The sequence below is a fragment of the Dermacentor silvarum genome, chromosome 9 (genome assembly GCF_013339745.2).
Source record: "Dermacentor silvarum isolate Dsil-2018 chromosome 9, BIME_Dsil_1.4, whole genome shotgun sequence".
In the NCBI taxonomy this organism is placed as follows: domain Eukaryota; kingdom Metazoa; phylum Arthropoda; class Arachnida; order Ixodida; family Ixodidae; genus Dermacentor; species Dermacentor silvarum.
This window is the reverse complement of record NC_051162.1, coordinates 9,660,262-9,684,716: the sequence shown is the minus strand read 5'-3', so window position 1 is coordinate 9,684,716 and position 24,455 is coordinate 9,660,262.

The window sequence follows — 24,455 nt, the reverse complement described above, 5'->3', positions numbered from 1 at the left end:
GGGGGGGTTGAACCCCTCCAACCCCCCCCCCCCCCTCCCTGGCTACGCTCCTGCTCTGTGAGATGTCAGCTTCTGGGGCCCATTTCTGTCTTGTAACTACGGACTGGTGTAATGTTACTTCGGCATTTGGGCAAGTGACGACACTCGTAGCACGTCTCGGAAACTATTCTAGCAGCACAAGCGCACAAATTCGTTGCAGTGATGCTTTAAGAGGAAGCTTTGGTTTGGGGGCACCTATCTAAATGCATTGGAACGGTGAATCATTTTCTCAGCAACCAATGCAGTGATTTTGGTAAGGTTTGTTACATTTAAAAGAAACTTTAGGATTAGGTAACTGAATGAAGCAGGCTTCTTATTTATGTCATCAATTGCTTAAGAACATTTGTTTAATCACAGCATTTCAAAACCGGAACTAGAAAATCCACAACTCTGTTAATCGGCAAGGATAACTAATTTCACAGTTGTGTAAACTGTACCTAGTATTGCATCTAAAACGGACAAAATTAGATTTATAATAAATAGCTCTGAAATATGTGTCTGCACAGCTCTTGTAAACATTGCAACCAATTCATATAAGCTACAAATTTATGCATCAATTTTTTTCGCTTAAGAAAATCTAACTTACGCATTTTACAGCACTGTGATATCTGCTTATCGTGCAGTTGTGGGTTTATAAACTTCCTTCTATTTCATGGAACTTATCGATTTTCGATCGTTTTATTGAAAAAATCTGGTCCTTAATCAACACAGTCACTAGGATTCTCTATTTCACAGTCACTAGTTCCCAGCTGACACACACGCAAGCGAAGCAGCAAAAAGGGAGAGAGAGAAGGGAGGAAGGAAAGGCAGGGAGGTTAACCAGACTTTGTCCAGTTCGGGCTACGCTACTGAGTATGCTGTGCAAAAATGCTCCCACCAGAAACCGTAGAAGCAAAACACGCAAATGCAGTTGCACTACCTCAAACAGTTACAACTAAAGCAAAGTATATATTTTGCATGGTACTAGTAAAACGCAATACTATATAATTAGTACTTTACTCTTCGCACAATCCATTTTTTTTCGTCATTCCTATTCCCATGGCCGGCCAGGAAATTGATACAGTTTGACGGCCGGCTGACCTTCGTAGCAGGGGCAATCTTTAGCGCAGCAGTATCGGCACTCGTTGCTTCGCGGGCACTCTCAATCGGCGCATTCGTCCAGTTGGAGGATGCCATTGTCAACGTTGAGAAAAACCCAACACCATAGAGCACTGCACGGGCCGATTTTACGTTGGGCTGCCCGCCCGAGCCCGATCAAAACTTTGATGGCGAGACCCGGGCCCGGCCCGGAAATAATCTACGTTACCCGCCCGGCCCGGCCCGCTACCCCTTTACCTTCGGCCCGAGCCCGACTCGAACCCGGCCCGAAACCGAAAAATAATGTTTTTCAGAGTTGAGACGCCCGAGAATAACTCGCTGCACGTTACATGCACACCACCAGAAAGCCCGAGCCCGGCCCGGGCCCGGGTCAAAAAGCACACGCCGTGCCCGAGCCCGGCCCGAGCCCATGAAAAAACTGTTCTACCCGGCCCGGCCCGGACCACGGGCCGGGCCGGGCCCGGGCTTTCGGGTAAGCCCGAGCCCGTGCAGTGCTCTACAACACCATCACCGATTCCACGCCTCCGACACCGTCCTCCCGCGCTTTGGCCGTCTCATTGTTACGGCAACGCTGCGACAGATGGCGCCGCGATCGCCGCAAACTTGACTGCGCGGAGCCTATACTCGCGAGCAAACTTACATCTACCGTATCGCTAAAGTATCAATAATAAGTGAATGGGCGCACACTTCAATCGATGTGCCGAAGCACGAGTGAGGGTGACTACACCGACAAGACACGAATGTTAGAAGCTGAACGTTTCGTGAGGGTCCACAGAGCAAGCAAGGGATTAGCGATAATATATCTTTGCTACAAGCTACCACAAAGTGCAGAACATTTACATTCCAAGCTTTGTGCGCCGCAAGAACAAATCTATCGCTACAGAGCATACCCGTGAGCGATTAGGCTGAAAATAAACAATCAAATAGTGCTCGCACCGAGGAACAGAGGAACTCTATTGAGTCAGAAACATGGCAAGCCGCTCCTTCAAAATGTTTGCCAAATAAAGAGCGAGCACAGTGATCCCGAGTTAATTCATAAGCGGAAAGCTTGGACAGCTTGGAATACATTTCTAGCCTCGCTTTTACAAGCACCGTATACGCTGCTCGCGCCGTTTGGACAAGGCGTAATGAGCTATGAAAGCACTTACATGGTCTCTAAAGCTGTGGCCAAAGCTTCGTGTCGTCCACACAGTCACCGTCTACGATATGCGTCGAAACGGAGGTTTGCTCCGCCGCAGTGGCGTCACGCGCTTGCATTGTAAACACGGAGGCAGCTGAGGCAAGCAATGGACGCGTCACCACGTGATCAAACATGGCAGCGCCTACGGGAGTGTCGGGAAAAGGGTCAATAGCCAGGTAAAACTCCTGGAAAAACATTGAGTAGCGCCAACTGCGCCCCTGCGCATCTGCCTCCTCTCCTGGCTGCTGCAGCAGCACCTCTCCACAAGGAAACTAGGAACGCGAGAGCCGTGAGCACGACCGGGCTCGACTGGCGCGCGTTCGCTAGCGCGGGAGCTGCGTCTCCAACCAGGGCTTCGCCGCCGTTGCCTCGGCGCGTGCTGCTTTGGCGGTAACCAAGAGAAGGACACTCAAGGTGGCGCTTTCTCGACCTTCTAAACACGTCACGTTTGAAACCGTGCGATTTCTCAGCGCCGCCAAGCTTACCCCGATGTTGCAGTGCAGTGGCGCTGCCTTCAGTAGCGTCAACGCTAAACACGTCTGCATGCAAACGCACTCGCGTCTGGCCAATACAACCTAGGTGGCGTTGGTCCGGCCCTGCTTGCTTGCGGTGATGGTTTTTCCTAATACAAGCGTTTACTTAGCTTAAATCTTCTATCAATGACACCGTGTAGTACTAGAGCACTGCACGGGCCCGGCCCGGGCCCCATTTTACATAGGCCTGCCCGCCAGAGCCCAACCAAAAGTTTTATGGCGAGACCCGGGCCCGGCCTGGGCCCGGAAATAATCTACGTTACCCGCCCGGCTCGGCCCGCCGCCCCTCTACCTAAGGCCTGAGTCCGGCCCGATCCCGGCTCCAAACTGGCCCGAACCCGGCCCGAGACCGAAAAAGACCACCGAGTGGCATTAAAAAATCAAATAAAGAAGAGAATGAAAGAAATTTATTCGTAAGCATAAGTACGAGTACATGTCATATGCAATTATGAACACCATTTGAGCGGTCTGAACTCAAATACCACGCGCGAAGTAGTACGAATAACCCTGCCGAGCAGTATCGCCGGCAGTCTCCAACAGCGCGACTTTGATGCAGCCCAATCCACTTCTATCGCAGCGCCGCCGCAGTATTTTTCCACGTCGGGCGCCTCCTTGCAAAGCATGCGTCGCCCCAGCCGCTCGTCCCACTCAACCGTATTCTAGCACACTATAGCCGAAGCGCAGCCACGACCGCCATAAAGCTTCCCGTTCCTTCATGGTGCAGCGTAATGCGCTGCTGTTAGGCGTCAGGTTGAGAACATGCGTGCAATCATCGATGGATGCAGTGCCATATTTCAGCCCGGTGACGAATTATCCTACCAGTCATCGTTTTACCAATTCGCCTTTGAAGAATCAGCAAGTCGCGAACGCGCTTACACCGCGCTGAAAATAATTAATTGCATTGATTTAGGTAAGGAATACAATGGCATCCTTTGGGTTGAGGTGACTTCTTTCTGAACTTTTACATTCTGTTCAAACAGCGCAAAATACGACGAAAGAAGAAAAGGGAAGTACACAGGAGTAGCACTGCTAGCTTCCAGCTGTGCCGGGGCAACAGGTTTTTCAGAGTTGAGACGCGCGAGGATAACTCGCTGCGCGATACATGCACACCACCGGGAAGTCTGAGCCCGGCCCGGGCCCGCGTCAAAATACCCGAGCCCGGCACGGGCCAGGGTCAAAAAGCACATGCCGTGCCCGAGCCCTTGTTTCTACATACATCCCATTGCCGTACTCAAGGTTACCTTTTCGCATTTTTCCTTCTCTCGAACCTCTCCCACCGCTGCGAACCGCACCGCCCTGCTGTGCCCTAGCGGGATAATTGCACGAGCCCATCTTTCCGGCCAAGCGCCACACTCGACGGGCTTCGCACCTCAACTAACTTGGTTTACAATCTACAGACGCACGTGCGAGAGGAGGTGCCTGCACATTGACACGAATGGCGCTAATTTATATATTTTTCAGGGGCTTTAGGGCCAGGTGGTGCGCAGCTGTGGCTTGCTTGTTGCTAGACAACGGCGGAGTTTTCTGCGGACTTCAGACGTTTCTGCTCCAGCTTTAACAACTTCGCTTTTAAAACTGCTCCTGGCGATCACGTCACCGCGCGTTGCTTAGCAACCACCTCAGGGAACGGCGTGTGCTTCGCCTCTTCTCCGTGCCGTGCACATGTTGCCTTGACATGGGACGTTAAGGAGAGGGAAGGAGAGCATGCGCGCGGCGCGCGCTATGCACGGGAGAGAGGAACAGAAAATAAGAGCGACAGAGACAGAAAGAAATTGTAGCAGCACCAACGAGGCAAAAAAATAAAATTATGGGGTTTTACGTGCCAAAACCACGATATGATTATGAGGCACGCCTTAGTGGGGGACTCCGGAAAATTGGACCTCCTGGGGTTCTTGAACGTGCACCTAAATCTAAGTATACGGGTGTTTTCGCATTTCACCCCCATCGAAATGCGGCCGCCGTGGCCGGGATTCGATAGGAGGCAACGCGCAGAGCTGCTGCCGACGCCATCCGCTTTTTCCCGTTTCCCCGCGTTCGCACCGAACGCGCGCGGTGTCCGTGACTGCAGCAGGCGACTCTGGCGGCGGCTCGGCAGGTTTCGACCAGCCACGCCCCGGCATGTGTGGAGACGTAGCTCGGCCATGACGTCACCGGGGAGATAAAGCTCGGAGCTGCCGCGATGGCGGCAGAACTCTCGTTGACTCTGTGGCGAGTTCACGTATCCTTGACATGGGACGACCAAAGAAGATCCGTACACCCGAAGAAGCCGCTAATCATGAAGCGCGTCGCACGGCCTAGCGAGAATCGGGGCGTCTGCGGCGAGCCGATTCGGAATACCGTGCCTTGCAGCACTTAACAAGCTGCCCACATTTTTTTCCTTAGAGGAAAACGTGCGATTCTTGAGTGGGGAGCAAATTTGAGGGTAATAAATTTTATAGAATTTAAAATTTTAATTGTGTAAAAAAATTTGTCGCCGTTTCACCCGAAAGGCGAAGCACCAATTGCGATAGCAAATTAGTAGGGAGCTATATGGAGTAAGGATAGTAGTTTTATCAGCTGTATAAACTTGGACATGCAGCAGCACCAGCAACGCGCAGAACTGTTGTCGATGCCATCCGCGTTTTGCCGGCGTTCGCAGCGAACGCGCGCGTCGTTTTTATATAAATACGTACTTGGTGCCGCAGCTAAACGTCGCCTCCCCTCCCTCCCTCCCGTCCCCCCACAGTCTTTCGCGCAACGGAAAACGTTGCGTTTGCTCTCTATATATGGAAAGGAGGAAAGAGACACTTAATTCTGCAGCCCTTCAGGGAGCACGGCGCAGAACGCGTGTTTGCTCTCCGACATGCGTTCGCTCCCCGGGAAAGTGCGCGTCCCTCGCGCCCTTTCACTGGCACATACAGCGTCCGGAGCGCGGCGACGATTTCATCGCCGTTGACGTCATACGGAACCTCACGGCGACGGCGACGGCAGAAATCTGCTTTATAGTGTCCGTATAATTGCTATCGCAATAATAATAAGCAATACGTAAATTAGCCAGGTATTCTCCTTGTGTCACAAAGAAACTCGCAGACGGCCACGCACACGTTCCTGTGGCTACATGTCAATGCAAATGCCACAAAAGAGATAATGTTTTCAGTATTTATAGCAATGCCGTATTTTCGGAAAGGAATTTCGAAGTGCTTTTATTGCGATAGCAATTATATGGACACTTTAAGCGGATTTCTGCCGTCGCCGTCGCCGTGAGGTTCCGTATTAAGTCCAAGGGCGATAACATCGTCTCCGCGCGCCGCATGCGCGAGGGAAAGCGCGCGGGGGACGCGCGCTATCACGGAGAGCGAACGCACGGCGGAAAGCAAACGCGACTTCCGTCGCGCGAAATGCCGTAGGGGTATGGGAGGGAGGGATGCGGGGCGACGCTGTGCTGCGGCACCAAATGCGTATCTTGAAACCGGGCGCAAGGGGAAACTCAATCTCCCAAGCGAAAGGAAGAAAGCGGGAAGGGAGCGCGGGAGAGAGGGGGGGAGCTTCTACTCTGCCAACAATGGCAATTGTACTTTGCCCAGCGGCGGCGGTCGCCCGCACCGTCTCTTAAAAGCAATCTCCACACGGCTCTGACCTTTGTATGCGCTGTGCATTCGCCGCTCAGTTTCCATTGAAGCGATAAACCGTGCGAACCTGCGCTTGCTGCCAGAGTTTTGACAGTCGTTGGCTGCGGTCATTCAGCGTGATCTATTCATGTTTGCTTGTGCGCGCTGACACCACGATTGTTAATTCAGTTAGTAAGCCAATGTGTCCAAATTTATGCAGCCGATAAAACTACTATCCCTACTCCGAATAGCTCTCTACTAATTTGATATCGCAATTGATGCTTTGCCTTTCGGGCGAAACTGCGACATTTTTTTCTCTGTATTGCAAATGGACATCAGGCTAACAAATATTATGAATGATTACATGCTCCTTTGAGGCCGCCTTTGCGAGGGGATGCTTTCTTTGCCTCTGAATATGGGCTCATGACTCCTACAGAATAAAATTGGGTTGGAGTGCATCGGCAGGCATTGCCAAATCCTGACTGGGAGCTTACCACTGTCGTTCAAAAGAAAAGTGCACAATCATTGCATTCTACCGTTGCTAACATATGGGGCAGAAACTTGTAGGTTAACAAGGAAGCTCGAGAACAAGTACCGCAGAAAGAGCGATGGAACGAAAGAAATGTTAGGCCTAACGATAACAGACATGAAGAGAGCGGTGTGGATCAGAGAACAAACGGGGATAGCCGATATTCTAGTTGGCATTAAGCGGAGGAAATGGAGCTGGGCAGGCCATGTAATGCGTAAGATGGATAACCGGTGGACCATTAGGGTTACAGAATGGATACCAAGCGAAGAGAAGCGCAGTCGAGGACGGCCGAAAACCAGGTGGGATGATGAAGTTAGGAAATTCGCAGGTTCAAGTTGGAATACGCTAGCGCAAGACAGGGATAATTGGAGATCGCAGGGAGAGGCCTTCGTCCTGCAGTGGACCTAAATATAGGCTGATGATGATCATGATGATGAAAGCAACAAAGTACCTAAGTTCGTCACCAGGCGTAGAAAGGCTCAAGACGGACCACGTGGATGACTTCAGGTAGTGCGCGGCGCCGCTGTGATTGCGAAATGCCGTCTAGCACGACCTCATAGTCCCGTGCGCCAATACGTCTGATGATCTTATAGGGTCCGAAATAGCGTCGGAACAGTTTCTCGCTAAGTCCTCGTCGGCGTATCGGAGCCCAGACCCAAACACGGTCGCCGGGCTGGTACTCGACGTAGCGTTGTCGAAGATTGCAGTGTCGGCTGTCGGTCCTCGTTCTTGATGCGCAGGCGGGCGAGCTGTCGACCTTCTTCGGCGCGCTGCACGTAGGTGGCAACGCCGAGATTGTCATCGTCGGTGACGTCCGGTAGCATGGCGTCAAGCGTAGTGGCCGCGTTCCTTCCCTAGACCAGGTTGAACGGCGCCATGCGCGTCGTTCCTTGCACGGCCGTGTTGTATGCGAAGGTCACGTACGGAAGGATGGCATCCCACGTATTGTGTTCGACGTCGACGTACGTACATTTCCAGCATGTCGGCGATGGTCTTATTTAGGCGCTCAGTGAGGCCATTCGTCTGCGGGTGGTAGGAGGTGGTCCGGCGAGGGCTTGTCTGGCTGTATCGCAGGATGGCTTGAGTTAGATCTGCCGTAAAGACCTTACCTCTGTCGGTGATGAGGACTTAATGGGCGACATCGGCAGTGAGGCGAAGCCAGTAGTAGTTTTCTTGTATCCTCGCGAGCGTGCGGGAAAAACCGAGGTGTCCACGCGTTGGGTCGTCATGGAGAGCCTGCAGAACCTCTGTGCGCAATGCTGAGGGTACTACGAGTAGGTAGTTGGCTCGGAGTGGCGAGAAATTCTTTAGGAGAATGTCGTTTTGCAAGAAAAACGACGCCAATCCTCGCCTGAACACCTTCGGCACGACGGCGCTCTTGCCTTACAGGTAGTCTACAAGGCTCCTTAGTTCCGGGTCGGCTCGTTGTATTTCGGCGAATTAGTTGGCACTTATGGGTCCCAAGAAAGTATCGTCATCCTGGTCGTCCTGCGGCGGAGGTTCGACGGGGGCGCGAGACAAGCAGTCGGCATCAGAGTGCTTTCGCCCGGACTTGTAAACGACGGTGAAGTCGAATGCCTGAAGTCTCAGACTCCATCGTGCGAGGCGACCTGAAGGATCCTTCAAGTTAGCTAACCAACACAAGGCGTGGTCGTCGCTCACAACTTTGAAGGGCCTGCCATAGAGGTAGGGGCGAAACTTTGATGTAGCGCAGATGATGGCGAGGCACTCCTTTTCTGTTGTGGAATAATTTGCTTCTGCCTTCGACAGCGACCGGCTAGCGTAACTTACAACCCTTTCTAGTCCGTCAGTCCTCTCTACAAGCACGGCGCCGAGTCCTACGCTGCTTGCGTCGGTGTGGACTTCGGTATGGGCGTTTCCGTCAAAATACGCAAGTATTGGCGGTGATTGCAAGCGTCGCTTCAGTTCTTCAATGGCTTCGACTTGCGGCGTCTCCCACTTGAACTCGACGTCGGCCTTAGTGAGGTACGTCAGTGGCTCGGCGATCCGTGAAACGTCCTTGACGAAGCGCCTGTAATAGACGCATAGTCCAAGAAATCTGCGCACGGCCTTCTTGTCGGCGGGCGGAGGAAAGTCAGTGACCGCCGTCGTTTTCTGTGGGTCAGGGCGCACTCCAGACTTGTTGCTGACGTGGCCCAAAAACAAGAGCTCCTCGTATGCGAAGCGGCACTTTTCAGGCTTCTACGTGAGTCCGGAGGATTTGATTGTGCAAAGAGTGTTGCAAGGCGCCGGAGGTGTTCTTCGAGACTTGAGGCAATCACGACGACGTCGTCCAAGTAGACGAGGCAAGTCTGCCACTTTACGCCTGGCAGTACTGTATTCATTACGCGTTGGAAAGTCGCAGGTGCCGAACAAAGACCAAACGGCATGACTTTGAACTCGAACAGTGCGTCTGGTTTAATTAATTATTATTTATTTATTTATTTATTTATTTATTGAAAATACCCCTGAAGGCCCTTCAGAAGAGGGTATTACATAGGGGGGGGGGGGGGCGAGACAGACGAACATACTGTCATAACTCTTTATGACAGCAACGCAACAAATGCGACAAAATATGCAGACACGACTTTGTGTAGTAAAATGAAAGTTCTGATAAAACCAAAGTAGTAAAACATTAGATAACATTTGAAAAATTGATACACCTAGAATTCAGAAAACATGCAAGGCATTAAAAAGAGAATAACTGAAAAAGAATATCGGATGGATAGCGTGCAGTGGATATAAAGGATCTAGCAGGAGAGTCGAAGACAGCAGAAAACTAGGTGAGGTGAAGTTAGGAAATTTGCAGGCGCAAGTTGGAATCAGCTAGCGCAATACAGGGGTAATTGGAGATCACAGGGAGAGGCCTTCGTCCTGCAGTGGATATAAAAAGGCTGATGATGATGATGGGCATTGGCCAAGACTAGGAAGAAATTAGAAGGCGTTGAGTAATTCCGAGAGGTAATCAGCAAAAGAATAGAGAATAACAAATGAATATTTATTCAACAAAAATGTGTTTGACACAACTATAATATCGTCAACGGCCGAGCAAGCATACTTGTGACATAGCCGAGGAGAGGACGCGCCGCGAAAGAAAATTTCAGGAATTGCAAACTTTACTCAAGTTTTTCTTTAAGCTGTTTCTGAAATGCTTCTCATTGTGTTTGTGGATTGTCTACAGCGTAAGAAGAAATGGTAAATTGTATTATCTTCGCCACAGAACGGACACAGCGGTGAGGGAAGCAGACCAGCCTTGAATTAGCCCCCAGAACGAACACTGACGTCGCTGCAATCGGCGTGGTGTGACGTCACGGCAAGGACTACGCCGCCGCCGATCTCCTAGATGTTGCACCGCCCGCTTTTGTGTGATACGATGGTGACTTGCTGCTCTGTTCCGCAATGTAAATCTCCGAAAGAACATGGTGCAAGTTCTCACTGCTATCCAAAGTCCACGAAGCTTAAGAAAGTTTGAATAATAAAGCTTAGAATGGGCAAGCGGCCGTCCAAACAGGCTGTCCTGCAGCAAGCACTTCAGAGAAGAGGGTTTTCCCGTATAAGACGCTATAGGTAAGGCCATTTCGGACGTACGTTTCGCTTCTTTGCACAAAGTTAACGCGTCCGTCACTTTATTAACAAGTACCGGAAGTTGACGCCGTCAACCTGCCTGTTCGTCCACACGATGCGAGCCTCTCGTGCAAGCGGTGATAACACGGCGTAAGTGTATCGGATAGTGATTCTCTGTGCGGTTAGCATAAATAAGTCGTTCAGACATGTACGCAGATACATAAAGAATTGAAAACGATCTGTGGGAGCCAGAGTGGGCGAAATGTGCTGTCGCCCGCACCAGCGTTGGTCGGTAGCCAGAATGGGTGATATGTGCTCTCGGCCGCTCCAGCGTTGCTCGGTGAAGGAGCGCGCACATTGATTCGCGGCAGGTGTCCTATCGCGTTTGTTTATGCAGAAGCAATGCTGATCGCGCATTTGTACCCGCACGAGTGCTCCCTCGGTTGATTAGCTAATTATTCACTTAGCTCATTATTCACAGCGAGTCATTACTGTCTACATATTAAAACAATTCCCTAGCTGTCTTAAACGTGTGCCACATGGGACACTTTCTACCTTGATTCGGCCTGAATGGGATGAAAATTAACGATCGCGATTGGCTCCCTCTGGCAAGCTGTGGAAGAGAGTAAATCGCGATCGATATATTTGATCCCGATCGGGCTCGACCGTGATCGGTACTTGCTGTAATGCCATTAGAAAAATGTCCTGCAAGGTTTCATTTCCATTTCAGGGGAATGATGCGTTCCCATACGCTCTTACCAGCTGTCACAGACATCTTCCATTTGCACTGATGCTGTGGAAAAATGCCAAGATGGGGCAGACGAGAGCTCGAGCCGCGCGATGTTAGACCTTGATGCACCACTGGTCTAAGGGAGAGAACCAATAGAGTGTTGTGGTACGTCTCAAGTAATACTAAATGATCGTGTGCCAAATTTATGTTGCATGGGGGCCCTCATATCATTCACTTAGATGTATAGTATTTTGTTCTTTTTAATTAGTTTCATTTTATTTTATTTTTCCATCCTCCAGAGATTCAGGCTGAGAGTTCGGGCAATTGCATTCCGAATTAAGAAGATATCCAGCACAAATTGCAGCACTTTACTACTGTTTGTGTTAATACTGGTGACTGCTGCAACTTGTGTTATTCTTACATTCAATTTGTATTTCTTTTTCAGATTTTTGCTGAAGCTGAGAAACTCTAAAGGAATTGAAATTCAGGTCGACACTAGAGTTGTACATCTTGTTTGCCAGAGAACAGCTTATCACAATTGCAAAAGTTCCTGATGAAAATGGTCTTCTTGTCCTTTCAAGTTGTTTTACAACATAACAAATATTTACACAGAAGCACGGTTGCGTCAAGGAAGACGCAGCTTATGCTTGAGCGATAGTGATGCTGTGCTCCTCACATTCCGGGGTTTTACGTGCTAAACCAGTTCTCATTGTGAGGCACGCCGTAGTGGAGGGCTCCGGATTAATTGTGACCACGTGGGGTTCTTTAACGTGCACTACAACGCAAGCACACGGGCTTTCTTGCGCCTCCATCGAAATGCGGCCGCCGCGGCCGGGATCCCGCGTACTCAGCAGCTCAACGTCTTAGCCACCGCGGCGGGTCCATTCATGAAGCTCTATCATGATTCACCATTTGCTCTGCTGGCGGTGTTGTTCACCGTACAACTGCGTCTATCATTTTCAAGGATTTCTGAAAGAAATCGCCGTTACGCGGCGCGCATGTCACATCCCGTGTCTCCTCGCACGATAGGGCGCGTTTATAGGGCTGCAAGCTAGCAAGCGTTGGCGTGGTTCAGTGGTAGAGTTCCTAACTCCCACGCAGCGTGTCCAGATTCGATCCCGGCGGGAACTGGGTATTTATTTCTCATTCCCGGTTATAGCTGCTACGGACACCGGCGGCGGACACCATCGCCAACCGAAATAACTGTTGGGCTCATTAATAGCTTACGCTGTAAAAATGTCTTTTTACTTACAGGCCGGGCTGGTCACGCGGGCCCTGGAACGCCCGGGCTTTGGCACGGTCTCGGGGCGGGCTCGGCCTTGGAACCACGGGCCCAGGCCGGGTCTGGGCTGGGCTTGGTCATGTACGCCCGGGCTGGTCTCGGGCTGAATAAAACGGGCCTGGGGCGGGCTACTTTGTCTCCTGTCTACACGCAACAACACCTGTTTAGATCTTGTCTTCGGAAAGGGTGTCGCATCCCGAGTGTACTGCGTGTCATTTCCTACTCTACTATATTTACTGCGGCGGTGGCGTGGAGCAGAGGTAGAACACTGGGCCTCTAATCTGTAGGTCGTAAGTCCCCTATATTTTCAGGCAACACCGGCAAAAAAAATTGCCTAGAGCTAGTGGGGCTATCCTAGTCCAGGTGCAACCAAATTGGGCGGACCCGGCCCTGCAACAATGCTGACCAGGCACCTGCTGCAGGAAACATTCATGAATTTTACAGCATTAGGATGGCAGTCGTCGTAATAAAGTCACGATGATGAAGAAACAGAACAGTTTTAGGAAGATGTTGAATTAGAAAGGTGCAAACTCAGCATACTGTTGTGGTGAGCAAGCAATTGGCAACTACGGCATTGATTCTAGGAACACTTCTTCAGGAAGCGTAACAACAGGAAGTTGCGGCTGATGCTCGCAAACACAAAATGTATCTTTCGAACAGTTCGGAAATTTTTCGAAAAGTCAGGAAATTTGCAGGCGCAAGTTGGAATCAGCTAGCGCAAGACAGGGGTAATTGGAAATCGCAGGGAGAGGCCTTCGTCCTGCAGTGGACATAAAAATAGGCTGCTGGTGCTGATGATGATGACTATATGTACTGCACTACATTTATACGCCTCAGTCAATTCCTCAATTACTTCTTGTCATGTGATTATTGCGCTACTATAATTCTAAGCACATTCGAGCTTGCACCCGATCGCATGTGTGCCCCACGCGTCCAGTGTTGCCCGCCGTATGGGCTGCTGCGGGCACGATGGCGGCTACACCAGGGTGACAGCGAGCCGAGACCGCTGCTCGAGTTCTACCTTGATGTGCGCTATCTTTCCCCGCGTTGTACAGTAAAGGCTTTGTCATCTGCTCATTTTTAGATGCGCGGAACACATGAAATGCTGACCGGGCGACATCATGTGACCTTTCAGACCTGCACCCGCTGCCCACGGGAAAGAGAGAGAAATAACTTTATTGAAAAAAAAATAGGGTTAAGGGGGTCGAAGGGTGGGTCCTTAGTCCAGGACTCCAGTGGCCACCGCCGCGCGCCGTGCCTGGTCGAGGAGGCTCAATTGAGTCTCCAGGTCAGTCCGGGCGAGGATGGCTGCTCAAGGCCCCCTAAAGGAGTTTTGCGATAAACGGAGTGAATTTGAATTTTGGGGTCGTGATTGGCACTCCCATATCACATGGGAGTGCCAATCACGACCCCCACTCCCCCCACACCAGGGACATTGATTGACATATCTGGTTGGCCAGATGGCATGCCACCGCCCCAGATGTGGGTCACGGGAGGCGCTTCTCATCAATACCACCGTTCTACATGCAGCTTCTCGTGGTCATCGAGTTTTCTGTTCATATGGGTCTGGCCACGCCGCAGCTACTTACTTAGCAAGCTCGTGTTTAATACAATTCATCTTCCTCCTCAAGCTGCTAGCCTTACTTCGTGTGATGTGTTGCTATCGCATTCATTGCTTAACCCTTCCAGCGAAACTGCGATTTTTATTGCGATAGCAATTATATGGACACTTCAACCGGATTTCTGCCGTCGCCGTCGTCGTCGCCGTGAGGTTCCGTATAGATAAAATCTTCGCCGCGCGCCGTATGCCCCAGCGGAAACGTGCGGGGACGCGCGCTATCACGGAGAGCGAACGCACTCAATCTCCCACGCGCAAGCAAGGAAGCGGAAAGCCAGCGCCGGAGGGAGCAGGGGGGGGGCACTTCTCTGCCAGCAACCGCGCTCGTCGCTCGTCCGCACAGTCTCTTATCTCTCCCACGCGCACGCAAGGAAGCGGGAAGCCAGCGCTGGAGGGAGCGGGAGGGGGGGGGGGCGCACTTCTACGCTGCCAACAACCGCGCTCGTCGTTCGTTCTACTGCACCGTCTCTTATCTCCACACGGCTCTGACCTTTATGCGCCGTGCACCGCTCAGTTTCCGTTGAAGCGATAGACCGCACGTACCTTCGCCCGCTGCCAGCGTTTTGACATTCGTTGGCTGCAGTCATTCAGTGTGATCTATTCATGTTTGTTTGTGCGCGCTCACACCACGCTTGTTCATTCAGTTAGTAATAGTCGGGCCACATTTTCCAACGCACGCTACACATGCAATGCTGCCCAGATCGGCAGTGCAGCACTACAGGTGTGTCCCTTCGCACGCGCTGCCCACGGTAAGCGCTTCTCATCAACACCACCGTTTCACACGCGCCTTCTTGTGGTCATCGAGTCTCTCTTCATGTCGGTCTACTTACGCCGCAGCACACCTGCTTACTTAATCAGCTCATGTTTACTACAATTCATATTGCTACCAAGGCCGCTCACCTTACTTCGTATGACATTGCTGTGTTGCTATCGCATTCATTGATTCGCCCTTAGGGCGAAACTGTGACATTTTTTTAATCATTGCGTTTATTTGTGTATTTATTTTTGTAGGGGTTGAGAATCATACCCAAGGTGGAGATGACGCCTTAAAAGTGAAGCTGGGCCGCCGTCATCTTACCATAGGCACAAAAAAACGTTAGTGAATAGCGGCGGCTGTACGATGTACTTTCCTCCTAATCAGTGCCATTTAGGATGGCTAATCTTGCCGTACAATTATGTCACACACCCCGTGAACGAGGAGCCAATTTAGGCCGGGTCAAATTCGCTCTCGCTCTCTCTCTTTCCCGTTACCGTAACCTTCCCGTATTTTGATCGCGGCGGCTGTCTGTGGCGTATGCGCTCTCCCCATCTGTCGTGGCTGCCGCGGGGCCGGCTTGCTTCTTCGCTGGCTTGAGCGACGCGCGCCTTGATTTAGCGCAATTTTGTGACAAGTTATTATTCGACGTCTTTCTTTCTGTCACTGATTTGAGAAAGAAGCCTAAAAGCTTTGTCAACTTTTATGGTTCATTATGATATTAACACGCAGCCAAAATTATCATTTGCATGAAATTTAATTTGCATGAAATTTGCATGATTTGCATGAGCTGCATGAAATCCAGTTACAGAAGGCCTACATTTGGTAAACAAATTTAGACAGGCACATGTTAATTGGAAAAACCAATCCATGAAAGTCTCATTTGTGGCTCAAACGTTTAGTCAATCGGTAGCAGATGCTCTTGGGGAATGCAGAGCTCAAAAAATTCTAAAATTTTCAAATTCCTTGCCAACAGAAGAGTTTATTAGACATGTCAACAAAGCATTTGACATTTTAAATTCAAGACACCCAAGGCAAGAAGGAGGGAAAAGGCCACTGTGTCCTGAAAATGTGGCTTGTATCTCTGCGTATGTGGGAGAACTGAAGGCCTACTTTTGCTAACTTAGGGATTCTGCAGCTGGTAAACTAAAGAGACCAGCTGAAAGACAGGCTTCATTGGCTTTGTGATGTGCTTAGATAACGCCATCCGTCTCTGTAACCACTTGGTTACCGGAAATGGCCTATTGGCATATCTTTCGACTTCCAAGCTCATTCAGGACCACCTTGAGCTATTTTTGCTGCAATAAGATCATTTTGGCGCTGTAATGACATCCCATTAGCAAAGCAGTTTGCAGCAGCATTCAAGCGTCAGATAGTTCACAATGAGGTCAAGGACATTGATGGCGGAAACTGCTTGCCATTGGAACACATCGAAATTATCTTTGTAAGCTCCTCTGAAAAATCATCCTCCATTGATGTAATCAACTTCGCTGCCCCTCAGAGAAGCCCTGCAGCCAGTGAACCAGTCACGGAAGCAATTTTACAAGATCATGGCTATGTTGAGCTGCTAAGCACTAGGTCACGGTATCGAACCTCGGCCATGGCGGTTGCATTTCGATGAGGGTGAGATACGGAAACACCCGTGTACTTAGATTTAGGGCTCATTCACACCGGCGACTTGAGGATGTCGCGTGACCATTTGCGACTCGCGACCAAAAAGCGACCGAAGGCGACCGATGTACACACCGGCAAGCCCGGCTGAGCGGGACTCGCAAGTCGTAATCCCGGAGATTATCGTTCTCAGCGAGAACTCTAGGGATCTACGCAGTTCGCGCGCACTTAGCACTTCGGTCGCCTTCCAGCTATGGATTTCGATTCTAGCGAAGAGGAAGACGTCGTCAGTGTGCTGATGTGCTCTGCCGTGATGTCAGCCCTGGCAGCGCGGAAGCCTCAGAAAAAGAAAGCGACGCTGGTGGGTGCGCCCGTGCCGCCGTTCGCCAGAAGTGGCCGGCCGCGCAAGCCGCCTCCTGCCCGAACTCCGCGCACATGACGAGGACTATTTTCGAGAGTAAGTTGTAATTTCTAGTTCGCGGTGTCTGGGAATCGGGGCATAATTTGTGTAGTTTCTTTTGCTGCCGTTTAGCTTCCTGCGAATGCCGCCCAGCACATTCGACACGTTGCTGGAACTGCTACGCCCCAGCATCACAAAGCAAGACACGAACTACAGGCCTGCAGTCTCGGCTCATGACCGCCTAGCCAGGACCATCAGGTAAGACGCATGTCAGCTCAAGAATCACGTGTGCGTTTGCTTCGCATGTAAAGAAGCCGCAAGAGGAGCCGTAAACATTGATGTGAGGTCAAAGCAAGTCCGACGTTTCTTTCTTTTTATACACAAACCGCTTTAAGTGAACTTGATACGTTGCATTTCTTTTTTCATTAGGCAGGCGGAGATAATTATGGCACGAAAGGTTGTTGCTTGCATGACGGAGCATGCATTGATTTCACGAGAAATGGCTAAGTTCTGAATTGGCGATTGGCGCGGTACATAATTAATAACATCTAAGTAGCCCCTTGCACAGCTGAATTTGGGCAGTAATGTGCTATTATTTTATTGCGATAGCAATTATATGGACACTCCAAAGCAGATTTCTGCCGTCGCCGTTGCCGTCGCCGTCGCCGTGAGGTTCCGTATGACGTCAATAGAGATGAAATCGTCGCCGTGCGATGATAAGTGGTTCTTGAGGGAAAGGGAAAGGTTGGCGCTATCTTCTGCAGCCCTTGAGGGAGCACGGCTCAGCGCCAACGGGGAGGGGTAAGTGGGAGCGAAAGAAGGGATAGAGTGGAGTCGCCATGGCTGGGCGAAGCAAAACCGGCAGGCATAGGCGGCACGTATCAGGCCGAGATGGAAGGCCTTGGTGTGCTGCAGAGTCTGCAGGGGTGTTGTGCCAGGCCGGTCAGGCCCGGGGTGGGGGGGTGGGAGGCCGTGAGGCCTTCCCGCTTGTAGAAATGTCCTTAGAGGCGTGCGGAGAGCCCTGACGACTCAAGGAACTCCACGACGCCTCGAAGTGCAGAAAGGTGGTGTCGGCCGGGGAAGAGGAGATCTTCCTCCTTGCCAGAGGGGAGGCCCAGGCGGCGGAACTCCTGCAGGAGTGGGCCCCGCTGCTGGAGGTACGCCGGGCAGGCCAGCAGGAGATGTTCGATCGTCTCCGGCTCCCCGCAGGAGCTGCAGGCCGGGGACGTCGCTCGTCCCAGTCGGTAGCTGCGTGCTGCCGTCCAGCTGCAGCCGATGCGGAGCCGGAGAAGGAGCGAGGTCTCCCTGCGAGCCAGGCCTCGCTGGGGGAGTGGTCGTGGGGGGCATCCCAGTGCCACCCGTTTGTCTGGGTGGTGGGTCGCCAGGTGTCGCCGCAGCCTCAGTTCAGTGAAGTCGCCCTCCGTCACGGCCCGACTGAGGGGCACAGTGGTGTGGTGGGCGTCCTTCGCCAGGGTGTCGGCTGCCTCGTTGCCCGGGATCCCTACGTGGGCGGGGATCCAGTGCAGGGACACCGGGTGGCCTGCGTCCTGCAGCGCTGTCAGCCGGGTAGACAGCAGTGCGACTCCAAGGCTGGCGCTTTCTGGCCTCTGCAGGCCGAGGAGGGCTGCCTTGGAGTCGCAGAGGATGGCCGCTGGTACCCCAGGAAGCTCCTCGGAGAGTAGGTCGACGGCCAGGTGGAGGCCTGCCACCTCCGCTGCAGTCGAGCTGGCGTGTCTGGGCAGTCGACACTGCCTGCTCTTCTGCAGGGCTGGTGCCGTGCAGGCCGCCGTGGCAGAGCCGGTGTCCTGTACCACCGAACCGTCGACGTACACCAGGAGGTGGTCTCCGAGGGTCTCGTCCAGGAGGCAGGCGGCCGTCTGCTGCAGGGCGCAAGCGGGCGAGCGCCTCTTCGAAATCCCGGGCAGCTGCGTGGCGATGGGGACAGGAGGCCTCTGCGGTGGGGGCAGCTGTACCGCATTCGGCGGTGGGTTGCCAACCACCTCCTCGTAGAGGCGGCACAGCTGACCCATCCTTGAGGAAGGCCGGGACTGGAGGCGACGCAGCAGGCCTCTGCCATCAGGAGCATGGTGGAGGCGGTCGACGTGCCTCAGCCCCTGCTGCAGGAAGAGGAGCGACAGGGGCCATGCTCCAGCCTCCGCAAGGGTAGCGGCAATCTGGGAGCTCCGGGGGACGCCCAGGCAGAGTCGGATGGCCGCCCGGTGCTGCAGCTCCAACTTTTCGAGGCGGCGTGGCGGCAGCGCCACCAGCGGGAGGGCGTACCGCAGGCGTGATGTGGCCGCCGCCTCGTAGAGCCGCAGGGCCCACTTCACCGAGCAGCCCTCTCCATGAGCAAGGAGCTGCGACACGGCCTTGCGGACCCTGATGGTCTGGGTCTGCATGGCCCCGACTGCCGGTCGCCAGGTTAGCCGGTGGTCGATGCGCAGCCCAAGGTACGACACAGTCGTACTCCATGGGATGCGCACGCCTTCCAGCTGCAGCCGGGGAGCTGAGCGCCGTGCCGCTGCTCTCGGGTGGACGAGGAGGGCCACCGTCTTCCCCGTCGAAACCGAGAGTCCGATGCTTCCCAGGTAGGCGGCCGTGGTGTCCAGGGCTCTCTGGAGGGCCAGGCACACGTGGCGGCTTGACTGCGGCGGTCCCCGCACCCACAGGGCGATGTCATCCGCGTAGATGGAGCACTCCACCTTGTAGTGAGGGTCGGTCGGCAGTGCAGCAGGCAACCGGGCCAGGGCGAGGTTGAAGAGCAACGGGCTCACCACTGACCCTTGTGGTACGCCTGCTGCGACCGGACGGGGAGTGCTCCTTGCATGGCCCACGCGGACCCTGAGGGTGCGGTCGTTCAGGAACGATGACAGGAACCGCCGCAGGTTGCCGCCAATGCCCAGGAGGTCCAGAGCCTGCTGGACGACCGCATGTGGGAGGCCATCGAACGCCCCCTTGACGTCGATGAGGAGGAGCATGGCGAGGTCTCCGCTGGCCCTGGCGTCCTCCAGGGTGGAGACGACGTCTGCGATGGAGTCCGCAGTGCACCTTCGGCGCCGGAAGCCTGTCTGCTGGTCCGCGAGGAACCCGCAGGCGCGGGCCACCCATTCGAGCCGTGCCAGAGCAATGGCCTCCATCACCTTGCAGGCAGCGGAGGTGAGAGAGACCGGTCGGTATGAGGACAGCTCGTTAGCCGGCTTATTGCTCTTCAGAATGGGGGCCACGATGGCTGTGCGCCAGGCCTCCGGCACCTGTCCTGACCACCAGATGTTGTTGTAGCAGTCGAGCAGGCGTCGTTGTTCACTGGTGGCCAGGTTGCGGAGCATCTGGAGTGTCACTCCGTCTGCTCCCGGTGCACTGCGACGCTTGCCCCTCCTCAGGGCCGTCTGCAGCTCGTGGAGAGTCAGTGGGTCCTGGCAGATGGCCGCGATCTGGCTGGTCGCCCACTCCGGATGCAGCTCCAGCAGGCAGGTAGGCGGGTTGGCAGGGGGAAGTCCGACCGGCAGGATGGCCGCAGCGAGGGCAGCCGGGGGGGCGAAGTGGTCCGCTAGCAACTCCGCCAGGGCCGCCTCGCTGATGCCCAGCGAGATAGCCACCGCGAGGACGGGGTGGCGGTTGACCTTCCTGCCGGTCAGGGACTTTAGGAGGCGCCAGGCCAGGGGGCCCTTGGAGCGGTTCTCGATGGTGGCGCAGAGGCTCCCCCAGCTCTGGCTCCTTCTGCGCCTGGCCTGTCGTCTGCAGCGGGCATCCGCTCTCCTGTATTCGGTCCAGTGCTCTGCATTGCCCGTCCGGATTGCTCGGCGCTCCACGCGTCGCCTGGACGCACGGAGGTTGAGCAGGAGCAGATCCGGGGCAGGAGTATCGGGCAGAGCAGAGCACTGGACTGTGGCTGCCTGGGCGCACTCCATGATGGCACTCAGGAGGTCACAGCCATCTTCCAACTCACTGCAGCGCTTCCTGAACAGGGACCAGTCTGTGACGTGGTATGTTCGTGACCTCGGCCTTCTCCCACACCCGGGGGTGATCAAGATGGGGAAGTGATCAGATCCCCAAGTGTCGGGAGTTGTAGCCCAGTCATAGGAGCGCTGCTCGGTGGTAAGGGAGAGGTCGATGGCTGTGCTCACCCCACGGCGGACTTACGTGGGTCCTCCTTTGTTGAGTACCACCAGGCCTGCTCGGCTGATGGCGTTGCAGAGGTCCCTGCCTCGGCGGGTGCACCTGCGGCTGCCCCAGTCGGTGTGGTGGGCGTTGAAGTCACCGCACAGGACTGCATGTCCGCCGAGGCGTGCTGCAAGCCGCACCAGGCTGGAGGGGTCCCACTGTTGTCCAGGACGAACGTAGACGCTCGCCACGGTCGTGTCCTGTCTGTCAAGGCGTACCGTGACAGCACAGCACTCCATGGCGCCGCCTACGACGTCCGAGACTGGGGTCACCGAATGGGCCAGGCTGCTGCGGACGTAGATGGCAGTCCTCGGCTTCCCCTTCTTGTGGGCACCCTCAAGGCAGGGAGCGTCCGTGCAGCTCTGCGTCGAGCAGGTGGTGGCGCCAGAGTAGCCCGTGTATCCCGGCAGCCGCAGGTCCTCGGCCACAGTGTACACCTCCTGCAGTGCGAGGACGTCGAAATCACACCGCAGGAGGTGCGCGCACAGCTCTGCATGCCGCCGCCGCAGTGAGTTGGTGTTCCATTGGAGAACACTCGGGCGGCGACGGCATTTCCCAGCTGTGGCTGGTGAGGGATCAGCCATGCTGGTTGACTGTGGTCGGGACTGCCACTGCCTGCAGGCAGATGGCTCGGAGGGCGCTCTCGGCAGGCAGCATCTCCCCGATGGCCTTCAGGGCGAGCTGCAGGCTGGCAATGATCTGGTCCCGAGGGTCCGGGCCAGGCATTGCCAGTGATGCTGGGGCTGTGGTGGGCTCGCTCCCAGGGGTGGCAGGCGGCTGGCGTCGCTGCTTCCGTGGGGCCGGTGTGGGGGGCCGTCCGGGGGGGGCTGCCTTCTGCTGGGGCGCCTGTGGGAGGCCGGCCAGTGCCTGTGCATAAGACAGGCCCTGCACAGGCGTTGAGGTGGCCTTGGCCTGCAGGTTCTCCTCCCGGACACCAGCGCGGACTGCCCGGCGGGAGAGGAGAGCAGGGGCAGTTGCCAAGATGGTGGCCACCCTGCGTTCCTCCTGCCACCTGGGGCAGGCAGGAGTATTTGCGGGGTGGTGGCCACCGCAGTTGCGGCAGTGGGCCGCGTTGGGGCAGCTGTCACCCTGCTCGTGAGACCTCCCACAATGACGGCAGCTGGATGGCGAGTCGCAGGAGGCAGCCACGTGCCCAAAGCGGCCACACTGCTGGCACTGCAGTGGACGCGGTCTGGACGGCCGCACCCTGAACCGTAGCTTGTAGAGACTTCGACGATGGCCCGCGCGCGGCGGGCGCTCTCCTGGCCTGCGGAAGCCCTCCATGCCGCTCGGCTCTGCAGTCAACACGCGAACCGCGCGGCACAGGGGGCAAACACACTACACGCACGTCGCGCGCACAGCACCGACCACGCGATGCGCGCACGAGGCGGCACAGCCGGGGACGCGGCACAGATGTCGGGTTGGGCACGCCACTCGCGGAGCACAACACTGAAGCAAATCCACTCGTCGCACGATGCAATCCCGCAGGGAACACACGAGGTTGCGCGTTGGGACGCGCAAATCGTGCGCGGCTGCAGGTGACGTCGCCGACGATGGTGAGCCACGCGGCTCGTGCAGCACACGCCGGGGCGAAGTGCAGGCACGACCGCACGGGAGAAGAGCTAGGCGCGACTGGCGAGGCGAGGTCGTCGGAGCGAGACGCAACACAACCTCTCTCTTCGACAGTCAGGGCGAACCTCTCGCCGTGCGCCGCCGAACGCTGTATGTGCGAGTGAAAGGGCGCGAGGGACGCGCGCTTTCACGGGGTGTGAACGCACGGCGGAGAACAAACGCGCGTTCTGCGCCGTGCTCCCTTAAGGGCTGCAGAAGTAGGCGTCTCTTTCCTCCTTTACAATCACCTGTATGTCGGGCAAACGCGCCTTCTTCCGACGCGTGAAAGACCGGGAGGGGGGGGGGGGGGGAACTGAGGCGACGTAAAGCCCCTATATAAAAGGCGACGTTTAGCTGCGGCACCAAGTGCCTATTTATATCAGAGGCTCCGGCAACAGTCACCAACGCCGCACGCATTTTGTGCGAACGCGTGCAAAACGCCGACGGCGTCGACAACAGATCTGCGTGTTGCCGGTGCTGCTGCATGTCCAAGTTTATACAGCTGATAAAGCTACTATCATTACTCCGTATAGCTCTCTACAAATTTGCTATCGCAATTGATGCTTCGCCTTTCAGGTGAAACAGCGACAACTTTTTTAAGAAACATTACTTTGCACCACTTAGAATATATGTATACTAACAATTAGTGCTAGCAAATACATTCGCAGTACAATTATTTTGAGTTCGCGAAAGTTATCCTAGAACCACGGTGGCAAATGGGGCGACTGTATATTCCCATGTCTTAATAAAAAAGTTGTCGCAGTTTCACCTGAAAGGTGAAGCATCAATTGCGATAGCAAATTTGAAGAGAGCTATACGGAGTAATGATAGCAGCTTTATTAGCTGTATAAACTTGGACATGCAGCAGCACCGGCAACACGCAGAACTGTTGTCGACGCCGTCGGCGTTTTGCCCGCGTTCGCTCAAAATGCGTGCGGCGTTGGTGACTGTTGCCGGAGCCTCTGATATAAATAAGCACTGGGTGCCGCAGCTAAACGTCGCCTCCCTTCCCTCCCCCCCCCTCCCCCACGGCCTGTCGCGTGTCGGAAGAAGGCACGTTTGCTCTACATATATGGTGATTGTAGAGGAGGAAAGAGACGCCTACTTCTGCAGCCCTTAACGCGCAGAACAGCGCAGAAGGCGCGTTTGTTCTCCGCCGTGCGTTCACTCCCCGTGAAAGCGCGCGTCCCTCGCGCCCTTTCACTCGCACATACAGCGTTCGGCGCGCGGCGACGATTTCATCTCCATTGACGTCATACGGAACCTCACGGCGACGGCGACGGCAGAAATCTGCTTTTGAGTGTCCATATAATTGCTATCGCAATAAAAAAGTATATTTCATAGCCTTGACAGGTTCTTGGCCACAGGAGAGACGCCGCGGGACATGTCGTTTAACTTCCTGGTGGGCAGATCAACTGCATGCGGCATTGTGTCAGAAGGGTCCGACGCTCTGTGGACTGTGCTGAAGCCATTGTATCTTCAGCATCCGCAAGGGGCTGATGAATGGCTCAAGGTATGCTATACTTATTTCACTAGGTGTTTCGTAACAGTGATCTTTAACATACTGCTTGTTCGTACTTCTTTTTTGGCATATTTAATAAAAGAAACCACATTAAACATTATTACCCAATGGCTGTTATGATGTTAGTAGAAGTGGCATTTCAAGAAAGTAAACATCCGGTTCTTTAAAGTCTCATGACAGGTTGCTATGTTTATAAAGCATCATGAGTGGGATGATGGAATTAGGAAATTTGCAGG